The sequence below is a fragment of the Gadus macrocephalus genome, chromosome 3 (assembly GCF_031168955.1).
Source record: "Gadus macrocephalus chromosome 3, ASM3116895v1".
In the NCBI taxonomy this organism is placed as follows: domain Eukaryota; kingdom Metazoa; phylum Chordata; class Actinopteri; order Gadiformes; family Gadidae; genus Gadus; species Gadus macrocephalus.
Window position 1 is genome coordinate 5,209,830 of NC_082384.1, and position 24,711 is coordinate 5,234,540.

The 24,711-nt window shown below is 41.1% G+C and overlaps 1 long non-coding RNA gene across 1 annotated transcript in view; it reads left to right on the forward strand.

Annotated features, from left to right (window-relative positions):
- LOC132453820 (uncharacterized) overlaps nt 1–24,711 on the forward strand; it is a 281,098-nt gene that overhangs the window by 143,986 nt on the left and 112,401 nt on the right. The window contains exon 4 of the long non-coding RNA XR_009524811.1: nt 18,625–18,717. This is a non-coding gene — a long non-coding RNA (uncharacterized LOC132453820). The remainder of the gene's footprint in view (nt 1–18,624; nt 18,718–24,711) is intronic.

The window sequence follows — 24,711 nt, forward strand, 5'->3', positions numbered from 1 at the left end:
ACACACAAGCACGCACACACACACACACACACACACACACACACACACACACACACACACACACACACACACACACACACACACACACACACACACACACACACACACACACACACACACATACTCATAGACACACACACACACACACACACAACAGCCAATGTTCGTAATATGAACGTAGTATTGCAGGACAGAACTTAGAAGGAATGTGAATTGTTTGCCTTGACGTTTGGTTGGGTATTTTTTCAATAATGAATGTTGCTAATGAAGCAATATACAAGAAGACGCAAATGCCATGCCCTTTATCACATTCCCATTAACTAAAAGGCTTGTTTCAAGAAAACAATTGTACATGATTGGCTTTTTTATGTAGCACTCACCCACATACAAACAAATATGCATGCTGACACTTACAGGACATGTGCAGCGCGCCAGACAATCAGGAGGAGATGCAAGTGAAGTAATTTCATCTACATAATGACAAAATCACCATCTTAAATGAGGTGCCCCACCAAAACTGCTGTCTCTACCTCTGCTGACAAAACATACACACACACACGCACACACACACACACACACACACACACACACACACACACACACACACACACACACACACACACACACACACACACACACACACACACAGACAAAAACACACACACACACACACACACACACATACACATACACATACACATACACATACACAGAAACACTGATATAAACACACACACGCTTGGCATGCAAACACACACACACGCGCACATACACACACATACAAAACACACACACACACACACACACACACACACACACACACACACACACACACACACACACACACACACACACACACAAGCAAACATGCACATACAGTGGACGAATGCATCATCATCTCCATGCATTTCAGCAAGCTAATATGTAAGATGGGAAATAGATGTAGAAGGTACGATTCCAGAGGGCGGCAGAGAGCATGATTTCTGCTCCCGCCCTCCCTACGTTTCCTCACCATTGAGATGTGATGCATTTCAGCCACCAGTGAATGACAGGCAGGATGGATTCCCCCAACCAATCAAGGAAAAGACGGCCTGAATGGTCGCAAATAAGTCAGGAGCGGTCAAAAATGGAGCTGCAATTTCACTCACTAATAACGGATGGCTACCTCATGTCTAACAAAACACACTCAGCAGTTTTAGGCCAATGTAAAATATGTCAGAGGTCTCAGAAAGTGATTCAAAACCCTACTAACTCCCTATCAAAAGCCCAAGAAGAACCAGGTGCTTCCTGCAGATGTTAGTGATGCTTCAGTCGAGACGTCTGTAATGAAGACACACGTTGAGTAACCGGATACAGATTTTCAGAACAGGAGCCTAGGTTTTACAACCAATCACAACATGGCATTAAGCTATGCATTACAATGGCCTGCCTGGGTTGCGTTTCTTGGGGGGATATCTTTATATAGCCTGTGGTGTATATGGTAGCTGGAATACCTTGTATCTCCTGGATCTCTGGCTCTGGTTACTCAGAATGAGGCAACCAAGAGCAGCTATGTGTAAGTCAGAGCATTGAAAGAAGGCGGTGCCAGCCATTTGTCTGTCCTAATGGACTACTGTGTGGGTAAGTCCGGTGCATCACCTTCAGCTTGTCAACGTTTAGTGGTGAGCAGAGCTGGATTCCAGTGCCTACTTGGGGATGAGCACAGCTTCCCCCCACGCAGCCCACTGGCTTGAGACAATCAGACAGGTCTGATGATTGGCATTAGTCATGGAGAACCTCAAACACAGGTAACAATTCCTCATTCTGTTTCTGTGTATTTTAGACTCCAAAGCCAACACGGTTGTGATGAGTTTCAGATGTGGTTCATTGGACGGATTAAGAGTAAAAATGCTTCTTCTCAAGCAGACAATGGAATGAGCATTATGTTTAAGGGTTTATAGTTAATAATTATCAAATTTAAAATAATTTTGACCTCGATTATGCACACAAGTACAGACACCGGACACACACGCAGGCACCCACACGCACGCGCACACACACACACACACACTCACAGGTACACGCACATGCATAAACACACTGGCACACACAGGCACACCCACACGCACACACACACACACAAGTACACACACACAGGCACACATGGCGTGTGTCATGGAGAGAGAGGATTTATTCAGGACATGACTCATTTTGGTTGGCACCTTACCTTCAGACATTGTCACATCAATTATTAGCAGTTATATCAGCCTGGCTGCACATCCAGCCTTATTCTCTCTCATTGTAGGACACATAAACAGACACACAAACCACTCCTGAAGATGATGGCGATTTGAATAAAGGTCCTTTTTTTTTGCTGAAATTAAAAAAAAAATCTGTAACACATTATCTGAAGAACAAGAATAATTGAATAGGTTTGTATCTGAAAGGAAGAAAGAGAGGGCAGTTTGATGAAGGGGTCATTTACAAATGTGTATTTATATGTAGATCTGTCAATAGCAAAAACATAATTTCTTCTGTACAGCTGTCAAAGTGTGTTTGCTGGAAAACATGAAGCCATACGCCGTCATGAGAATTTCAGTTGAGCTCAGAGGTGTTGAAGTACTGACAGAAAGCCCAATACGGTCCACTCCCAATTCTTACCAGAGTTCAACTATTCCCCATTCCTGGGACAGGTGTCTAGAGGATACAGTGATGCAGGAAAAATAGGGAAATCTCTTCCATTGCCTGCAAATAATGGAGGACATGATCTTGATTACAATGGACACAAGGTCATGTGACTCGCAGACATGCCTAGATCAGCCTTAGAGTGGTGAGTAGGTGAGGATTTTATTTGGTCACTTCAAGTCTTCATTATTATGTTGTCATCAGGGCATTTGATATCATAGGTTGAAGGAACGGTAGAATAGAATATCAAACCAAATACTGCAGGCACCTAACAAAACACTATCTTTTTTGTGTACTGGGAATGGCTTAACCTAGCGATTGTTGGTGCTTGTCAATTGTTTCTATGAACATCCTTACTGTACCGACGGCCATATATTATTGTTTCTCATTCTTCGGGCAAATGTACTGATTGTAAGTCGCTTTGGATAAAAGCGGCTGTGACATGCCGTAAATGTTAAACAACTTATTTTAACAACAAATGTTAAAATAAGAATAATATGCCTAATCGATTCAAATTGCATAGATTGCATTTAGGCATTGAGCAGAAGACGCTTTTATCCACAATGATTTACAATAAGTACATCTGTCTGAAGAAAAAAACATGTGATAGTCAGAAAAACTAAACTGTTACGTGTATCAGAATGTGTGAATGTTATGAATCCCTAGATTCAGCAAATTCAGGTTTACTAAATGTCAGAGACTATTTGATAAGACATTCCTACTCAAAAACGCAGGGCAATGTGTGATGATGTCATGAGAACATGATTTCATGAGAACGTGAAGCAGGATAATGTAATGTCCTGAGAACATGATGCTGGCGAGTGGCAGTGAATGCTCATTGGTTGATGTTTGTTGTATGTATGTTCCTATGCAAATAGTACAATGGTCGGACGTCTTCAACAGCTGGGGAGATATTTGAGGGTTCCCGGTTTCACGGCTACAGTAACTTTGCATTATAACTGCGTCACTACTCTCTACTACTGATAATCTGACGACAGTATAGTGACTCTAGTGTTGCACATCCAGACCAGAGACACTCGGTTGGAACGATGTGGACCTCCTTCCTGTGATTCAGCAGCCCCACCCCCCACCTGCCGCGTGATAACATGGCCCGGAATTCAATGAATCCACACACAAATGCACACACACACACACACACACACACACACACACACACACACATATATATATACCACACGCACACACCTACACACACACACACACACACACACACACACACACACACACAGACACACACACACACACACATATGCACAAACACATACATTCACTTAAACACACACACATACACACACACACACACACACACACACAAACACACACACACACACACACACACACACACACACACACACACACACACACACACACACACACACACACACACACACACACAGACAACAGTCTTCAGAAGTTTCAATGTGAGAGAGCTCTCATCTCTGTCCAGCCACATGGTCATGTTCCACCCCGTGTGCAAGGCTCAGGTTTTTTGTGAACTGGCAGGTAGCTACACAAGTCCAGCCCATGAGCCTTGTCTCCCGCACAGCTCTGCCTGGCTGACAGCAGTAAATAGAGAAAGGCTTGAACTGTGCCTGAAGCTATGAAACAGAGGAAACTGGTAATAACAATATCCCATGGGATGCAACAGTAACTCACCGAAGGTGGAGTCCGGCTGCCTCATTGTAGGCTTAAGGTCCTGTATCTCTCCTCATGTGTTCAGATGAAACCTCACTTGTCTTCTGGGGGAGGGGGTCCATATCTTTGAGACTGAGGATCCAGGTTGGAACATGAGTAGCTAATACTTTTGTAGCGCTGACTGCTATCGAGATTAATGATCATTGAATATAACCGATATCTTTAATTATTGGTCTATGATTGTATTTTACCACCATGGATGCAGTCAGAGGACCGTGTGTACAGAACCGAGGTGACGATGGCAAAGATAACCGATTATGATTGGTTAAACTGACTTATTAGCAGCCGAGAGCGGCAACAAATCCACTTTGGTGCAAGCAAAATGAATCACGTTTTTTTTTGCAAAACTGAAATCGCGGCACATGTGAAAAGTCTGATACATCTACATGATTGAATTACTCTATCAGCGTGGGGACTATTGTGTTAAATTTAAAATGATCTCTCCTATAAGCTATGACCTGTAGTTAACAAATTTAAAATATATAAAGCCTTCCATATATTATTGACCAAAATTAATCTTGTGGTGAATGCTTGTGGTTTTGCACTCATTACTCATATTTATTTTTATGTTTTTAACAGTATCACTTACCTTGCCCATGATGTCAATGCATCAAGGTGCATAAAAAGATGATGCAAAATGTTTCTATTTGAAGTTCAGGATTAGTTTAGGGTTTGAAAACGATGGAAGAAAATATAAGGTCATCTAAAGAATATTTCGTTTTGAGAAAGTCTTTGAATGAGGTGAGCGTCTATCCACGTGGACAGCAGAATTGGCAGAATATGAAGTGTATCATATTCCCGCAAATGTTGGAGCCATTATGTTCTATTGGAGCCCACATCCATCACATTTTGTTCCGATCAAAATTGTTCTGTAAATGAAAAAAATAAATAAAGAAATTGGTCTTTCAATGCAGCTAATTGAAACGAATGGACGGACTTAATAAAGGTTAAATAAATAGAATTCTACCCTACAAAAGGGGAAGTGAATCCAAAATCCATCTGTTTGTGTTTCAAAAAAATTAAATGTTTTGCATGATATTCAATATGTAATTTTGTCATTGTTACTAAAACGACAATCGTCTTAGTCATTCTATAAATCTATGACGATTATTAAGAAAAAAACATGTTCTTTAATGAGCCTCTGAGTGTTCTAAACATTATAACACACATACCCAACGAAGATACTAACTCCTAGATAAATCTCACAGTGTTTGATTTCAAGCTGCAAACGGGGGTTTACTTGGCCTTGAAGGGTCCTTGACATTTAAACCATGACCTCCCATTCAATAATCATGGTGACTCCAACATGTAATGTAAGTGTACATGGCGATAGTCATATGTCTGTACTTCTTCAATATATATAGACAATGAAGTCATTCAGATTTTCAGTTGAATGTTGGTCATTACCAATGCGTAGCTACGTTGTTAATACAACGGAAAATGTATCCTCATATTTGTTGTCAATAGTGTCTTCCCATCGGATAAAATCAACACGCACGGCGGTCACACTGTTGGTTGCAAAAGCGTGAACCTTGCACATTAAACAGAGCGGGACCAGCGAGTTCCCCAACCCCCCTGCACCACCAGGGGTGAGGGGCTACACTGATTGGGCGGTCGTGTCTACATAGTTAGTGCCACGACGCCCCCTGTGGCATGTTAGGAGGCTTTGTCTGACAGAAACGGATTGGATTGTATAACAATGTGCTCTCAAACTAATGGCCTGACCTGGGATGCTCGCCGTCTCCTCGGCTCAGCCTCTGCTGTCATTCTCTCTGGCATGGATGAAACGTTTGTTTCATCCATGCCTTCTTCTCCGTTAATTAGCCCTCGCTTAACTGGCCCTGATCCGGTGTGTCGGCGTCACTTCTCCTGGTGCCGTGCTCAAACAGTGCACCTGCAACACAACCTATGACGCAATGTGTTACCTACTAAACAACCGTGCTCCCTGTAACGTTGCACTGAGCTATAATGGTGTTTGATGGTGCTGCAGTGAGATACATACCCCGCCATCCTGGGTGCAGCCACTGACTGGGTGGTGTTTGATGGTGCTGCAGCGAGACACACACTCCACCGTCCATTGAGCAGCCACTGACAGGGTGCTGTTTGATGGTGCTGCAGCGAGACACACACTCCCCCATCCACGCCTCCTCCTAATTCTTTAGGGACTGGAAGTTTCCTAGTGCATCGCCATTGACATGTTTATTCAACCTTCTAGCCTGCTTGTTCGCTTCCCTTTGCCCTCCCCCACGTTTCAGTGTCCTCCCGTCACCTTCTCCCGGCGCTCCTTCTCTCCATGCTGCTCTTACCTCCCCCCCCCCCCCCCATCCCGTCCTTGGTGCCCATCGCGCTCCCTTTGTCCCTCTGTGTTCTTCCATTATTGGCTGCCTTGATCTCTGCCCCCAGTTCCTCTCTACTCATTCAGACCTCCCTTTTTAAACGCACCACCCTCTCACCTCGGCCGGTCCGGCAGCATCAGCACAGACACACAAACATACACAAACACACGCAAACACACACAAACACACACAAACACACACCATCAGGTCCGCACAGACTCCACATTTCCTATACTCCTTGCCTTTCTAGAAACTTTCATTCGGCCAATTTACATTATATCACATGAAAGGAGGTTAAAACTCATGCATTCAATGGTCGTTTTGTTTTATTTTGATTTATGACAAGCTACATATTAATTAACAAAAAATGTTTAGCATGAGCATAAAACGTTGATAATCCTGCATGATTACCGGTTGCTCACATACAGTTTGGAGAGGACACTAGGCCTGTTCTACGTTGTAGAACATTAAATATCGTAATTTAATGACGACAGCAGTACGTTAACTTCACTGTTAATTGCTATAGAGCTTGTGTTAAGATGAGCTGTAGGAACTGGGATGTAGGCTGGAAGCACACATTCGGAAAGATCTGTTTTCTTCCCAATCTCATCTGTGCAAATACAGTTTGCTGTATATCTTCATCATGTTATTCCTGTGCTCCTTTTCTTTTGTCTGCTGTTCTACTTGCATATATGATTTCATCATGTCTCTTTTGCTCACGTAAATGCCTGTGGTTGCTCTTTTTTATCTCTCCTTACATTTTCTGCCCAAATATTTAAATTTATTTTTTAATCCCACCTGTAAATGTGCGATTAAAAAATGTGTGTGTGTGTGTGTATGTTTGCATATGTTTAAGTCTGTGTGTATGCGTGAGAGCGTGTGTGTTTTTGTGTGTGTGTGTTTGTGCATGCGTGTTTGTGTGTTTGCATGTGTTTGAGTGTGTGTGTGTGTGTGCGTGTGTGTGTGCGTGTGTGTGTGTGTGTGTGTGTGTGTGTTTGCGTGTATGTGTATTTGTGTCTGTGCAAGCTTGTGTGGCGTATATGTTTGAGTGTGTGTGTGTGTGTGTGTGTGTGTGTGTGTGTTTGTGTGTGTGTGAGAGAGCGTGTGTGTGTGTGTGTGTGTGTTTGTGTGTGTGTAGCATCGGCAAAATGGGTCTATCAAGACTCCTTCAGCCTAACCCTCGACCCAATAACCAACACATTGAACTCGGAGGAACATCATTAAATTGTTCACTAAGTTGTGCGTGGTATTTTTCCATGTATTTCTGTTAAACTGCTGATTATAAACATATGTTTATAATAAGGCAAAATATAAATAACTAATTAAACTATGTAACATTAAGGGGTTATTAAGTCCTGTTGACATTGCCAAGGGTCAAATAATTATTTGCAATGAAGACGCTTGTCTCCCAGTCCACACTGTTTGAAATCTTCCTCCCTAAAGCCGCTGTCGTTATTAGGGAGTTTAAAAGAGCGAGAGCAAAAAAAAAAATCCCCTCGTTCTCTGCTCCCCCTTTCTGTTCTACACTCTATTTTTATTTTTTAACAAATTATCATCTTAAGCTGTCAGTTGGTTTCAACGCCGTCTGAGTACACACGGCCACCTCATCACCTCTACATAACAAGTTACCTTGGCAATAATAAGCGTATGCACACATGGCCCTAAAACGATCCTGATGTGTTTATGGTAATTATAATCAAATTATTTGTTTGTCACGTTCAACCAAAAATACGCACATGAAACAACAACTATAAATGCATTGTTTTTAAATGGTAACATACTAGTGAAACATACATTACACCAATGCTGATAAGAAAAAAAAAATGGAATGGAAGATGGAGGTGCTCATTGGTTTGAAACACTGGCATGTGGTGTGGCCTCTCCGGTGACCTATGACCTCTGCCATGCCAGTTGCCGCAGCCTGCAGGGCATGCGGCGTGACGGGCTGGAGACCATGATCACTGTCCACAGGACGCTCCGTCTCTCTGGGCCAGGAGTTGCTGGGAGCAGGCAGGCCAGCTCGGCGTGAGGCCTGAGGCAGGACTCGTGGCTGGGGGTGGACTCTGGACATGTGGGATCTGTCCAGCCTGGACTGGAACTGGACCTGGGTGGATCACTGGGTCCATGGTCAGTGTGTCCAACCTTCTCATTTTGTAGTATGTGCTCAGCCCACAGCATCCTGGAGCCGTAGTCATAGCGACCGCCAGCCTCTAGCCAATCATATTATAAGCTCCTAACTAGTCACACACACTGCATTAAGTGCAAAGTGGATTCCAGCCCATGTTGGGTAAATCTGAGGGAACTGAATACATTTATCTCCATACTTATTGCAAGTCGCTTTGCTTAAAAGTGTCTGCTAAATGCCCTAAATGTAAAATGTAAATCTCCAGTACTTTGGGATTTGACTACTGACTTTGATTTTAACTACACACATTCATATTCAGAAATCATATGAAGCTGTGTTCATGTGAGGAAATCTTGTATTTTCTGTGGTATTCAACTTTAGTTAGTTACATAAAAAAATACATTTTCCACGGTGAATAAAGTGTGAGGAGAAGACAGAACAGTGTTTTAAAGTGGGCTTAACGCAGTTTTACAATGGGCTTACAGTGGGAAGCTTACAATATTTACAATGGGTGTAATCATACAATCTTTCAACATACCATTACTAGGGGAAAAGACATCAAATTAAGATCAAAGGCTGCTCTACTCGTAATATACTGTAGACAGGAAAATGGCACGTAACCTCCTCTCCCACCAGTTATAATCCTTCTTTATCATCATTAACTCTACTTTCCATTTGTTCTGAATTTGATTAGAGATGGGGGGAGGGGAGTATTCTAGGGAAGTTTATATTTTGGGTAATTCCATGCACCTTTTAACAGCCATCTTTAAGACTCTCCTGCACAGGTACTGGTTGGTTGTTGTTGGTTGGTTGTATTGAAGGTTCCAGTCCTCTTCCTTTGGCTGCTCTGTAGCCAGACCTCTTAGCGTCCTGATTGGACCCTGGACACGGGGAATAATTCAGCTCCTGTCCAGGCTGGCAAAATTTTGTTTTAAGGTTTTTTCTCTGTGTTGGATTAAATATAATTTCTACTTTACCACACCTTGTCCCTTACTTTATCCGTGCACATAGGTTCTACACACAAAACGATACCAGTTAATGCAAGACAATAAAGCAGTTTCTGAAGTGATCATTTAAATATTACTTTTATAAATCAAAGTAATATAAAATATCACTTTTATGTATTGTTTCTAGCAATCAGACACATTTTTTAAGGGATTCGTCCGTTCAAATATCTTACAACAAAGGACTTTTTTGTTGTTGTTTTGCACTCATACATAATAAAATATTTGATAAAAAAGTGACATTCAGAATCCTAAATAAGACCGAACCATCAATTTGTCATTATTAGATTACTAGAATATGTACGCATGCACTCAAGGTATTGCAGACACGATAAGCAATGCAGTTTGTGTCCATGTAGACTGGATTTAGAAGCAGGTTGGAGAATATGTTTGTGGATGTTGCTTCATCGCGCTGGCATCTGTTGACAGGTACAAGTTGTTTCCGCAGCGCTAAATTGACATTGTTCTTTTGTGTAGGGGTTCACATCACTGATTTCTCTTGTGAAAGAAAGCCAGTGAGATCTTTTGTGTCAGAGAACTACAAGCCTTCAAGACACATTGCTTTATAATGATCTTTTGCTCTTGCTATAGCTCTATACATTCATCCCGGAAAATAGAGAAAAAATACTAGAGTTCAATATGTATCTTTGACAATATGGTGAAGGACAACGAAGCCCGACTTTCTCTCTCTCTCACACATAAACACACACACACACACACACACACACACATGCACACACACACACACACACACACACACACACACACACACACACACAGACACACACACACACACACACACACACACACATGCACACACACAGACACACACACAGACACACACAGACGCACGCACGCACGCATGCACACATACACACATACACACACGCACGCACACACACACACACACACACGCGCACACACACATACACACATACACACATACACACAAGCAGGCACATACAGATGCACATTGTCTGTTTTTTACGGTATTTTCTTTTTGGAGTAAAAAATAATAATCGTATTTCTCATCGATAAAATGCCCTAATGCTATCGACCAAATAAGTTTGATCTTTGCCAAAGCATTAATCGGTCCGGTAAATGTCTTAAAGTCAGACTTTCTTGCGGATAAGAGATGCGTTTTCATTCATTTCAACACCTGAGAGAAGAACTGCTACAATTATTATCTTACAACCTGAGATGCTTCTCTACTAAATATTACCAAAAGCCAATTTTGTCAAATCAGAAAGTTGGATAACAAATGTATACCGAAGTGTTGACGTGATTCCGGGACAGATTCTCCTGGTTCATTAGTGAATTAATGGGCCACTGCCCTCCATAATGTCTGAGAAACTAAATATATATATTGGGTTGGAAACAAATTCAGTTCACGGATGGATTTAATTAGAGCAGAAACTGAGCCTTTTCGCACCCTTTGTTTTCCCTCTGGGGACGTCTGAAGTTTTATCTTATCTCTTAATGGAGGGATCAGGATTTTACTATCTAGAGAAGAGAATTGATTGATGTCTCCGTTAACAAGCCTTCCTAACCTTAGATTCCAGTGTTGGTGGAAAAGTCATCAGAAGGCAGAATCCCCTCAGCAGGGGGCACCATGCTGCAGTAAAGTGCTCCATCTTTGGGAAGTGGTTCCTTTTTTTAATGAGAAGGTACGGAGAAAACAATGTATGCATTAAAACTACTTATAATACTGCAGTGTATTCACACAATATGAAACAAATTACAAATATAATTCCATACCAACACATAAACAAAACATCGTACTTTCCCATTTAGTATTGGACATTTGAATCACTCAGAAAAACGTCACATGTAATTTTTGTAATGTAATTTAAGAAATGATGTGAGCTCATTAATGTGTGTAAGTAATGCCCTGCATTGAATGAGAATGCACTCGCAAAAACACCAGTTCAATATTATCTCACCCTTTCTCTCCGTCTCTCTGTCGCTCCACCCACTGACCCTCTCTCACATCTGGTAACTCACACACACACACACACACACACACACACACACACACACACACACACACACACACACACACACACACACACACACACACACCTTCACATGGCATGGTGCCTTATGTGAGAGACTTGCTAGTGACCCAGAAGAATGAAGTGAACTCTGGCTGTGTGTGTGTTTGTGTGTGTGTGTGTGTGTCGGTGCATGCGTGGGTTTTTGTGTGTGCGTGCATGCATGAGTGTGGTGTGTAAAAACATTATTGTAGATTTTATGGATAATAAGAATATTTTGCTTTGCCCTTTTTCCCAGCTTGTGTAACTTTTAATTCCTTCATAATTAACCCCTTACAACCCTGAATACTTTAATACTGTACTTAAACACAGACTCACCACAGGTATGTTCTCATGTATGTGTGCAGCAGTCAAGGCAGGATCACCCCTCCCAAATAACTAAAGAGACAGGCTAATGGTCTCTGGTCTCTGCCTGTGTGGGTTAACTGTATTGTTAGTTGGTATATTGTGGTCTAATAATGGCTGGCCTTATTTATATATGTGTATCATTATTATTATAAAGAACATTCTACTTGAAAAACATTTCCTTTCTTTTGAGAAATATTGTATAACCTAGAAATAGCCCCACTTTATGATCTTAAATCGTAGGTTCAAATGTATTTACAATGGGATTGATTTAGGATTTTTTATGTATATACTGTATTTGATTGGCTCAAATGTGTTTGAGCCAATCAAACACATCGGTAAAGTCATTTTCTCATAGAATTTTGTTCACAGGCGGAAGTGGGTAAGAGATTAAAATATGATGACACCTTAGAGTCAGAGTGATGTTATTGGCTCCCATGGTTCTGAGCAGAGCTGGGCCTACCTCCTTCTACTAATCTTTTTTAAACTGACAAAATGTTTTACGGACACACAGCTCTGTTGGCACTAATCACGCTGAGTATTATTAGTGCCGACAGGTTTGAGACATATGATTTGCACTGGTGCTTTTGGCATTGGAGGATCTCACCCACTACTTGAAAACCTTTTTAGACGGACAGAACTTTTTTGTACACAAGAATATCCTAAATACAAGCACACTAAATATTTTCACGAACGCACAAATCTGAAATGCAAATGCAAGTCATTTCTACATGCAGATCTCACTCTCCCTTTTTTACTTTTCTCTTTTTTAATTTTACTTGATGCAGTGTAATGTATTTACAGTGAATACATTACACTGTACTGAACTGTGAAAAATCTCCTGACAATTTTGTTCAATTATTTATAAAGTATTCCAATTATGGAGACATTGGAAGTTGTGTTTTATTCTTTAGACACAATTTCAAATCCTTTTGGAGAAGTCATTAAGTGACAAGGTATGGTTTTAAATTAAGATGAGAGTTGTGTGGTTGAAAATAATGCCATACTTACCAAGCCAATGCTACATAATGCCAAATAAATGTGCTGTTACTATAAGTGTTACACTAAAAGATTCATAACAAGGTGTTCAACCTCATGAAAGTCCGTAATGTACCAGTTCAGCTCTCATCGCTGTCACTCGCAAGCTCACTGAAAAAGCCCCCTCGACATGACGCTTGTGTTGGCTGCGGTGAGTGAACAGCCAGGGATTGTTTAGCCTTTGGAGACCGTTACCGTTCAGATGATAATTGTTCAGAAGTGGATGGGTGAACAAATAAATCACGGCCTGCATTATGAGGGATCACTGCTCAACTGCTGATTGCCAAAGTGGGTTGTCAGCACATGTGTGTGTAACATGGGTGACATCTTTCTCTTTATTTTATGTCTTTCTTACACTTTTACTTTTTGTACTTATCACCTGAGACACAACAAGGATTCACATTTAAACAAAAAAAAAAGTGTCTCCGTCTGAGAAAAATCATTAGATCTAAGCTCCATTGTCATCATCATTGTCCTCCTACTACACTTTTAACTTGTGAGCCTTTGATGGAACGTGTTGTTATGGAGACATTGTTGAAGGCTCTCACATCACATCGCCACATGTTTACACATGCTCATTAAGCCTTTAGTGGACAATTTAGTTAAACAATTAACCTATTCAACACTGGATTGATGGACAGATTACGGTTCTCGCTAATGAGCTCAACATGGAATCGCTCGTTCATTGTTTCAATCAAAACAAGCAATCCGTGATATTAAATTACATTCTTCATAGATTGATGATGTCATGTCTGGATGATGATTAGGGTGTTCTTAATACTGTGTATACAATTAATGTAGCCTTCATATCAGTTTACATCCAGTACTATTTTAATTCTGAATTGTAATCTCAAAATACTGTGCAATCATCTATCTACTGCACAGTATTAGACAGTTGTGTTATGAGAAATACGTATGCTATATGATGTGTAATTGAAAGTGCATACTTGTTTGGGGATATTATTTACATCCAACATTTACATGAAAATCAAACGCTTTTACTTGTGGCAGCAACATGCAGCTGCATGATCCAACCTGACCGTGAGAAAACCACTCGCAGGACGAACCACTCCAATGCCCACCTTGAAATTCCTATAAAGGCAACAGCGTAACCAGCCTCCAAACCCAGCCTCCAACCCAACCTCCAACCCAGCCTCCAAACCCAGCCTCCAACCCAGCCTCCAACCCAGCCTCCAAACCCAGCCTCTAACCCAGCCTCCAACCCAGCCTCCAAACCAGCCTCCAAACCCAGTATCCAACGCAGCCTCCAACCCAGCCTCCAACCCAGCCTCCAAACCCAGCCTCCCAAGACACCAGCACTCATGATAGCACCAGTGTGAAATATGACTGTTTACATTAAATACAATAGCTTAAGTAGAGAATACCGAATATATGAAATGTCTCTCAAACAGATACTTTGTCCCTCAAATGGTCGAAAACAGGCTTATAGGGGGATTATTTGTTATCAACACGGCGGATGCGCGCGCAGGAAGTTGTCAAAAAGAACATTTGTTTGACCTGTTGCCATGGTTATCTCTGTGTGGTTAATTTGCAGTTATGGTGTTAATTAGCGATTTTGTCAGCTTACTTATACATTAAACTGTAATCAGAAAACGCGGTTATATGCTATAGACCCTAGAGTATCTGTGGTATAAAGACTGGGACGAATTTCGAATTATAAATATGTACAATCCATAACGTTAGCTCTCTGGCTCATAGCTCAGCGGACTAGAATACAAAAACAACAAAAACTTTATATTTGGATTGTAAAACGCATGAAAATATAAATGAATGATCTTATTTTCTTTTCCTGGGCAAGTGAACATGGTATAAGCGGGATAATGCCATTTGAGGTGTCAAAAACATGTTTGATCGATTGTAATTAAAGGGGACTACTTTTTGAGGGAGATTATCTCAAACAGAGTATACATGTAATAAGCATGCAATACGAATAAGAAAAAGCATAATTATTAAAGTATTTGAATGGTTTTATTATGTTGGCAAGCAAGAAGTAGAATAAATGAGATAATCAGTCTTATTAAAAGGGTTTGTGCAACCAACCGCACAACAAGACATGATTGCGGCTCTTGTCACTCTCGTCTCTTTCTGCCAACGACATGCGCATGAGCGGGGAGTGACTGAGTATGCTTTCTTGTGTTTGAGATCATCACAATGCAAGCACACTATAGGTAGAGTACAGCTTGATTCATTATTATTAATTTGTTCCTAATTAAAAAAGTTATTGTCATTGTTGCCATTATTATTATGTCCTACCTTACCGCCTAAGGTAGCCAAACCAAACAATGTAGGCCTCTCTTTCTGTGATCCTCAAAATAATAACCAGCTTAATGTACTGACGCAGGCTACATCATGTGTCCTAGACTTCTGATCTGAACTGATACGTGACTTCAGAAATACATCTTCCAATTACAAGACGCATATTTAGATTACAAAAATATCCGTCATTCCTAATTAAACAATAAAAAGTAAAATGCTAATAAATAGAAAATGAAAAGAGAAAAAAATATCGAAGAAATATTTCAGCATAAAAATAAGAGGAAATAAATATAAATACGGTGTAAGCCCATCAGTCCGAGATGGAAACAGTCATTGGGGGGGGGGGGGGGGAGTCGTACGGTTGCACAGGAGTCGTACTCACACACATTTGAGCCCGTCCATCGGTGGCCGGGGTCGCTGCATGTAGCGTATGTATTTGAAATTGAATTATTAAACACGTAGTCAATATTATAATTAACAATTAAAACATTTCTTACAATTCAAAGGAAGTTCTTAAACAGGGTTCTAAAATAAGGTCATGGTGACTTATTACAGAAAAAAGGGGTGGAACGCCAGCTCATAAGACGACAACGACTTCAACGGGCCTTTAATGGCCTATTATGGTATATCTGGCGCAGATGAACCCGTCTAATAGCAGTTTGGATAATTGAACTCCCTTTCTCAGTATTCCCCAAACTGCACCACACAGCCCATCAGACCAAACTGCCCTCCAAGGGGACAACCACGTGTGTGTGTGTGTGTGTGTGTGTGTGTGTGTGTGTGTGTGTGTGTGTGTGTGTGTGTGTGTGTGTGTGTGTGTGTGTGTGTGTGTGTGTGTGTGTGTGTGTGTGTGTGTGTGTCTGTGTGTGTGTGTGTGTGTGTGTGTGTCTTCACTATTCATTGTGTGTGCGATTCAGTGTGTTCCTTTTTGTGCGCGTGTGTGTGTGTGTGTGTGTGTGTGTGTGTGTGTGTGTGTGTGTGTGTGTGTGTGTGTGTGTGTGTGTGTGTGTGTGTGTCCGTGTCCGTGTGTGTGTGTGTGTGTGCATGCGTGTGCATTGATGATGCATAACAATAAATTTTTATACAATACCACAACAGTTCCCAGATATTTATAGACAATTACCTCAGTCTCAGAGGTGTTCAGTGTTTTGGTTATGGTTCTTACCTTAAAATAGTCCTTTGTTATGTTGGTTGAGTTTACTTTAAAGCACATAACTTTATCATAGGTGGGTAAGGGTTATATTGTTAACATATTTTGCATACACATTAACACACACACAACCACACACACATGCACACACACACACACACACACACACACACACACACACACACACACACACACACACACACACACACACACACACACACACACACACACACACACAGACAGCTTAGTTTTTCCTGTACAACCCCCAATGAGGTGGTTGTAGGTATATTTAATAGAGGAATCACATTATAGCTTTATTCAGTACTGCATTATACTATATAACAATTGAATGGTGCAACTTAACTATTTTGTAACTCTTTAATGGCCTATTTCTCAAACAAATGTGCCTGGATACTCTTTGGGGCAGAAAACTCCAAAGTTCTACCAACTATTTTAATAGAAATAATATGCCATGGGGAAAAGAAACATACAGTATTGAACGTTCAATAACATATCTATATCTACCTATCTATAATACTTCTACTTTTACTGTATTAGTAAGAAGTGATTTGTTAGTGTATATACATTTATTGTAAAATAAATGTGAGGGATATCAGAATATTAATTGAAGTTTCATTGTGGTTGTAGTATAATGCAATTGATAAAGACCATAAATTAATTAAGCATTTTGTGATATTATTTTCAGATGCATACAAATGTATAAATACATATATGTGTCTATTCAAGGTATAGTTGTAAGCACATTTGTCTATGTGTGTATATATATTTTTTAACCAATTTAGACTTTGAGTATTATAATGTTCTGCTGTCCTTACTGACACTCAATTAACCAAAAATGTTAATAATCATAATCCTCATAATACTAACTTTAATAATATTAAATATCTCAAATAGCATGCAATCATTGTAAACTGGATAAAAACAGTATCCATGATATAAAAATAAATCTATGTTATTTATGCATATGTCGATTGCATGGAAGGATGAATAACACTTTGAAAGCTGGCGCAGCTTGTATTTTCCATGTTGATTAATGGCAGACTTTCTAATGCTTTCTTAAAAGGCCTCTTTGGAAGGAGCCATTGTTCTGATCTGCTCAATCATCGCTCTTAAAAACACTGTTGGTTTAACAGGGATTGTCCGCTGAATAGCAGACAAACTTTATTGAATTGTCATTTGTTTTGTCTTCATCCTACATTTAGAAAGCAGACCGTATCTGTATTGAAGTCCATTGGTCCTTGTGTGATTTATGTGATGGTTGGCAAATTCTATGTAATTATTTTTGTTTTGAATATGATTATTTTTCGTCCTCAATCCAGTCTCTGCCCCTCCCAGCAGTCCAGGGGTTTTAGACGCTATGCCATTCTATAAGAAACACAAATGCTCAGATTTCAGGAAGCCAATGCAGCAGAGACGGCCATTGACTTTCTAGAAGACCACTACCCAAAGTATTGGGCTCAGTTAGGCCGTTCTTTGACCTCTTACGGAACACCAAATGCCTGCAAAAATCAACATTTTCACTCCGGTCAAAAGTAACTCTTAGCTCGGCGCCGCTCTGTCGCGCATCACCAAACCATGCACTTACCAAAAGCGCATTGGTAAAGAGGCATTCAGACCCCACAGCTACCCAACTTCCCCCCTTAATTAGATGATCAATTATTAACGCACCAATAAACTTCCTGAATAAGTAATGGCGTCAAGGCTTATGTGCAGTTTTGAGCCCAGCATCCAGACCTTTAGTCAAATATTTGTTGTTGGTGTCTGTCACGAATCACTGTTCCGTCGGCCCCAAACATCACCAGATGACCATGACTCTCCATCTCAGACGCTGTTGTTTATTTGCTAAGAGGCAGAAATAGTGTTCTTAACTTTTGTTTTGTTTGTCTTCTTTTAGCGTGTGTCACTTCAGCTTTAACCTCCAAAGCGACACGAAGACCAGGTGAAAAACAAGGCAGAAAACCAGGCCAACGCTTCTGACCAGCAAACGGTCAGTCCCTCACTAATCTCTCTATCTTCAATTGGATAATGCAGGTGTGCATTACATATAAAACAGTACTCTCTCAAGATTTGACCTTTTTTATTTATATTTTATCGCATGACCTAAAACATTTACTTTAAATGTCCAAGAAACTAACAGCATGGTTGCCTTAAAGGCCCAAACTACAATTTCCAACAAGAGGAACTCAAACAACCATAGATGTTATTGTGGAGTATCAAATATTTGTATTCCATTGTATTCAATTATTGTTGCAAAATAAATCCACATATCCACATTTCTAAAGACATGCTATTTCTGGCTTAAGGTGCATTGTTCTATTAGCTGTGTGTTTATTGTATATTAGGTATATAAATCGTATACAAAATAATACATGTAAATAACAACAATAATGGCTTTTCAAGTTGGCTGATATATTTGAAAAAGGATCATGTATTGTATAGATATTGTTAACAGCAGCTCTTTGTTTTGCATTACTATAGTCAATTATATATTGTGTAATATTGTAATATTTTTATTCCCAAAGCTATTTAATTTCTATGTCTAGTTTCAGTTATTTTCAGGAGTATAAAATATATCTAGAAGTGTTCCAAAAAGGTCCCCTCTACCACTGTAAAATGAACAGGCACTGTTCATTCTTGTAGTACAGCTTGTGAGCCTGATACTGAGATAATGGACATCCTCTGATGGGAATCAGGGTCCTGTGTTTCACTCTGCATCCCTTATCAGCTGACATGGTTCACTCGTTAAATTGGGAGCAACAAAGCTATTGCTGGCATTTAATCACCACGGCAACCGTGGCCCTTTCATCATAGCTCACGCTGAGCCTTGGTAACTTCCTCCTGTTCCTCTCGTCCATCTCACCCTCTTTCTTTCTTGATCTCTCTACTTGTTTTTTTTCACTCTAGTCTCTCTCTTACTCTTTACTATACCTGGTCTCTTACATTTTTAAACCCCCTCTTTCAGTGCCTCCGAATTGCCTCCTTCAATTGTTTCTAGCCTCTCTCTTGTCGTTCCCCCATCGTGTCTTTCTACTCTCCTGGTCTACCCTCCCCCCCCCATTTTTTACTCTGCAACCTCTGTGTCTTGATCTCGGTACACTGTGTCACATGTGCTTCTCTGGTTTTTCACATTTTAGCTGAGTTCAAAATGGTGGACATTTTTTGTGTGCAAGTGTACGCGTGTGTGTGTGTGTGTACGTGTGTGTGTATGTGTGTACGTGTGCATGCGTATGCATGTGTGCATGGATATGTGCATGCGTGTGTGTGCGTGTGTGTGTGTGTGTGTGTGTGTGTGTGTGTGTGTGTGTGTGTATGTGTGTGTGTGTGTGTGTGTGTGTGTGTGTGTGTGTGTGTGTGTGTGTGTGTTTACGTGTATGTGTGTGAGCGAGAGTGAGAGAGGGGTAGGGGGTCCTATCTCCCCACGACACCTGTGTCAAACACACAGCTCATTAACTTCACGCCGCAAGGTTTGGAAGTGAAACCTTTCCACGTTTGTGCCCCAAAATCTTTTTATTTCCTCTCTCACTTGTACAGCAAACACTTCCTCCCTCCCCTCGGTTTGTCCCATTGACTCTGTCTTCCAGGACGCTGGTGGAATGACATCACGGCTGGTGTTCCATTTAAAACCTTTATGGGGACATCTTGTTTCCCTCCTTCCTCACAGCTGTGTTACCGTCCTCTCCTGGTGTTTTTATTTTATAGAAACAACTGTGCAGCCAAACAGTTAGTCTGCAAATCACATGGGCCACCATAAACCGTTCCCCTTTTACATACAGAAATACAAAAAATTATTTTAAAGTCACGACTTCACACATTTTTTTCAATAAATTGTGTGTTAACCCCTCTCTCTCTCTCTCTCTCTCTCTCTCTCTCTCTCTCTCTCTCTCTCTCTCTCTCTCTCTCTCTCTCTCTCTCTCATCCCTCTCTTTCATGCTCTTATCCCTCTCTCTCAGTTTCATCCCTCTCTCTCTTTATCTCTCTCTTTCTATATATATATATATATATATATATATTAATATATGTATGTAATAGTAGAATTCCCTTAACTAGGCTCTGGTGTAATTCAAGGCTGTTCCTTGAGTTGTAGCAGTTTTTTTATCCCTCAGCACTAATGTGCTTCATTTAGTGAACCTGATTAACAACAAAGTCGTTTGGATTCCCCACCTTATTACCTGAACCCACAGTCATATCACTTTGGTGCTAAGCATCACTTTTGTTTGCTTTGATAAATTCCAATGCGGAGCATCCCTCTTTAATTCTGCATCCCAGCCGGGAGACTGAGGAGCGGCGCGATACGCTGATGAAAGTTTCACTTTTGTAATTACTCAGGGCGGCAACACATTTTTTTATGGCCTTGATTGTGCTTCCAAACTGAAATTAGGGGTTTTTAATATGTGCGTTGAGAGGATCTCCTTTGTTATGTGGTTAGTGTCTTCTTTTTTTTAATTTTTATATACTTAAAATATAAAGCCTCATTACTAGTCGTGATGAAAAAAAGTATAATAGTATAATAAAATGCACAATTTGTTATGTGCATTTTTCTTATGTTGTACATTTAAATATATATATATATATATATATATATATATATATATATATACATATATATATATATATATATTAGGGCTGTCAAGCGATTCAAATATTTAATCACGATTAATCGCATTAATGTCATAGTTAACTCACGATTAATCGCAAATCTTTTTTCTATGCTAAATATCCCATGATTTCTTTGACCCATTAATTGTTCTCATTTTAATGCTCTTATCAACATGGAGAAGGGCATCGGCTTGCCTTGTGCAAATGTTTTTTTATTGATAACAACATTGGCATATACTGATCAAAGCAGGAAGATACAAAAAAAAGCCTATAGTGCAATTAAATGATGAACATACAAACATACTGCCTTGAACATAACAGTCAGGCTACTGATTCTTTGTTTTGAGGCAAAAAAACAAAACAAAAAATATATGAATTTGCGTTTATTGCGCGATAAAAAATTAACGCCGTTCAAATTGGTTTGCGTTAACGCCGTTAATAACGTGTTTAACTGACAGCCCTATATATATGCATTTATGTTGCAAATAATAGCACAACATCTTTTATGGATACATACAAATAAGGCAGAAATATATTTACGCCACAATATAAAAATGTGGTGCAGTACACTATACATTGAGATTATACACCTCAAAAGATAAATACAACAGAGCACATTCATTGTTGTTCAACTGCAGACTGGAGTCACTCTATTCTACCAGTAGAGCCTGTTTCATGATTTCATGTCTACTTTTTATGTCTTCCTTCTGTCTATCTTTCCTTTCTTTCTTTCTTTCTTTCTTTCTTTCTTTCTTTCTTTCTTTCTTTCTTTCTTTCTTTCTTTCTTTCTTTCTTTCTTTCTTTCTTTCTTTCTTTCTTTCTTTCTTTCTTTCTTTCTTTCTTTCTTTCTTTTCTTTCTTATTGACCAATGGCTAAGTAAATAGGGAGGGAAAGGATGGATTAATTACATATATCACAGCCAGTTAAATATTTAATACTTCTCCATTTTAATATGGGTTATGCCTTACACATTTTTAAATTAACTAAAGTGCCATCATTTGCTCCTCTTTTCAAATGGAGCGTTTAACCCTTTTGAAAATGGGCTCCCCTCTCCAGCAAAGCTTTGTTTCCCAGGCATTTCATCTTCAGTCCAATGGCTTCTTCATTGCTCTCGTGTGATTTAAGATGGAGACGAAGGGATATTCTAGCCTCCGCAAAAAACAAAGAGCGACACAGGCTCTCACAGACACAAGCTTTTTTCTTTTAACAAGGTCATCCTTCATGCTGTCATCAAGCCTTTTCTCTCACTTCTATTATTTCCCCGTCCAATACTCGGTTTTCCTCTCCATTGTCGGCCTCTCTGTCCTCTCTCCCCTTCCCTCCTTCCCTCTCTCCTTCTCCCCTTTTCTTCTCTGTCGATCCTTCCCTTGTTCTTTGACGTCGCCCTCTTCATATTTGATGTGCTAAAATGCCAAACACTCTGTCTCCCGCTGTCTCTCCCTCTGACAATCCCAATTAGTCCGCATGGCTCATTACCAGGACCCCTGTTAATCAACACAGTGGAAAACGCACAAGAGAGAGCGAAAAATGGAAAACCAAGCTAAGCTCCCAAAAAACCCACCAGTGTGGCGACGCCGATGGCTTTCAAGAACGTCACGTTTGGCGGCACTCTACCACATGCTGGCTCGTAAACCTTTCGTACTCTCAACCTTTTTGACTCCCCTCAAACCATTAGCACCCCTGCTTATTCACTAATTTCAAGGACTTATTTATATATTTTCCTTTAGCACAGAGGACCTTTGTGCGTGCCTTTTTTCCATCGTGCCTCGCCGGCAATGGCTTCATCAGGCGGTGATTAAAGAGTTAGGGAGTGGGGGGCTCAACAGAGCAGCAGTTAGGAGGAAGGATGAGGAGAGGAGACGAGGTGAGAGGAGACGAGTAGAGAGGAGACTAAGAGAGAGGAGAGAGGGCGAGGAGGGAGGACGAGGAGAGAGGACGAGGAGAGGGGACGAGGAGAGGGGAAGAGGAGAGAGGACGAGGAGAGGGGACGAGGAGAGGGGACGAGGAGAGAGGACAAGGAGAGGGGACGAGGAGAGGGGATGAGGAGACGAGACCAGGAGAGGGGAGAGTGGAGCGAGGACGAGGAGAGAGGACAATGAGAGGGGATGAGGAGAGAGGAGAGAGGGACAAGGTGAGGGGACGAGGAGAGAGGATGAGGAAAGGGGACAAGGAGAGGGGACGAGGAGAGGGGATGAGGAGACGAGACCAGGAGAGGGGAGAGTGGAGGGAGGAAGGACGAGGAGAGAGGACAATGAGAGGGGATGAGGAGAGAGGAGAGAGGGACAAGGAGAGGGGACGAGGAGAGAAGATGAGGAAAGGGGACAAGGAGAGGGGACGAGGAGAGGGGATGAGGAGACGAGACCAGGAGAGGGGAGAGTGGAGGGAGGACGAGGAGAGAGGACAATGAGAGGGGATGAGGAGAGAGGATGAGGAAAGGGGACGAGGAGAGAGGAAGAGGAGGGAGCACGAGGAGAGGGGACGAGGAGAAAGGACGAGATGAGGAGACAAGGAGAGGGGGCGAGGAGAGAGGAGGAGGAGGAGAGATGGCGAGGAGGAAACACCCAGGGGAGGGCAGACATGAGGATGGCTGGGTTAAAGAACGGCTCAATGGAAGTATAGACCACTAGGGTGGATGAGGGATGATTCAAGAACACGTTTTGAATCATCACCAAACCATTATTAACACACCAAAGTGCCAACAAACATGACCACACACACATATACACACACATACGCACAGGCACGCACACACACACACACACATACATATGCACACTCAAGCATACACACACACACACACACACACACACACACACACACACACACACACACACACACACACACACACACACTCTCACACACACACACACAGGCACACAGACACACACACACACACACAAACATACTTACGCACACACATACATGCACACACACACAAGCACAGACACAAATACGGGCACATAAACACACACACGCATACGTACAGGCAAATTCATGCACACACAGAGCAAATGGAGAGCAGCACAGACACTGGTTGCTGTCTAACTAACAGGATTAGAGGTAGTGTGTACTCCAAGCTTAAAAGGGTGCGACTAGAGCGGGACACAAATACACAGTGGAGAAAAGGCCTGTTTCAATTGGTCTAGACAGCAAGCAGAAACATCCATTAAAGCATGATGGACGTAACGTCTTTCTCTTTCTGAACCCTTAGAAAAGGTTTCCCCTTGCTCTTTTTTCACTTTTCTTTCACTTTCACACACACACACACACACACACACACACACACACACACACACACACACACACACACACACACACACACACACGGACACATTACGCACACACACACACACACACACACACACACACAGATACGCATGCAAAG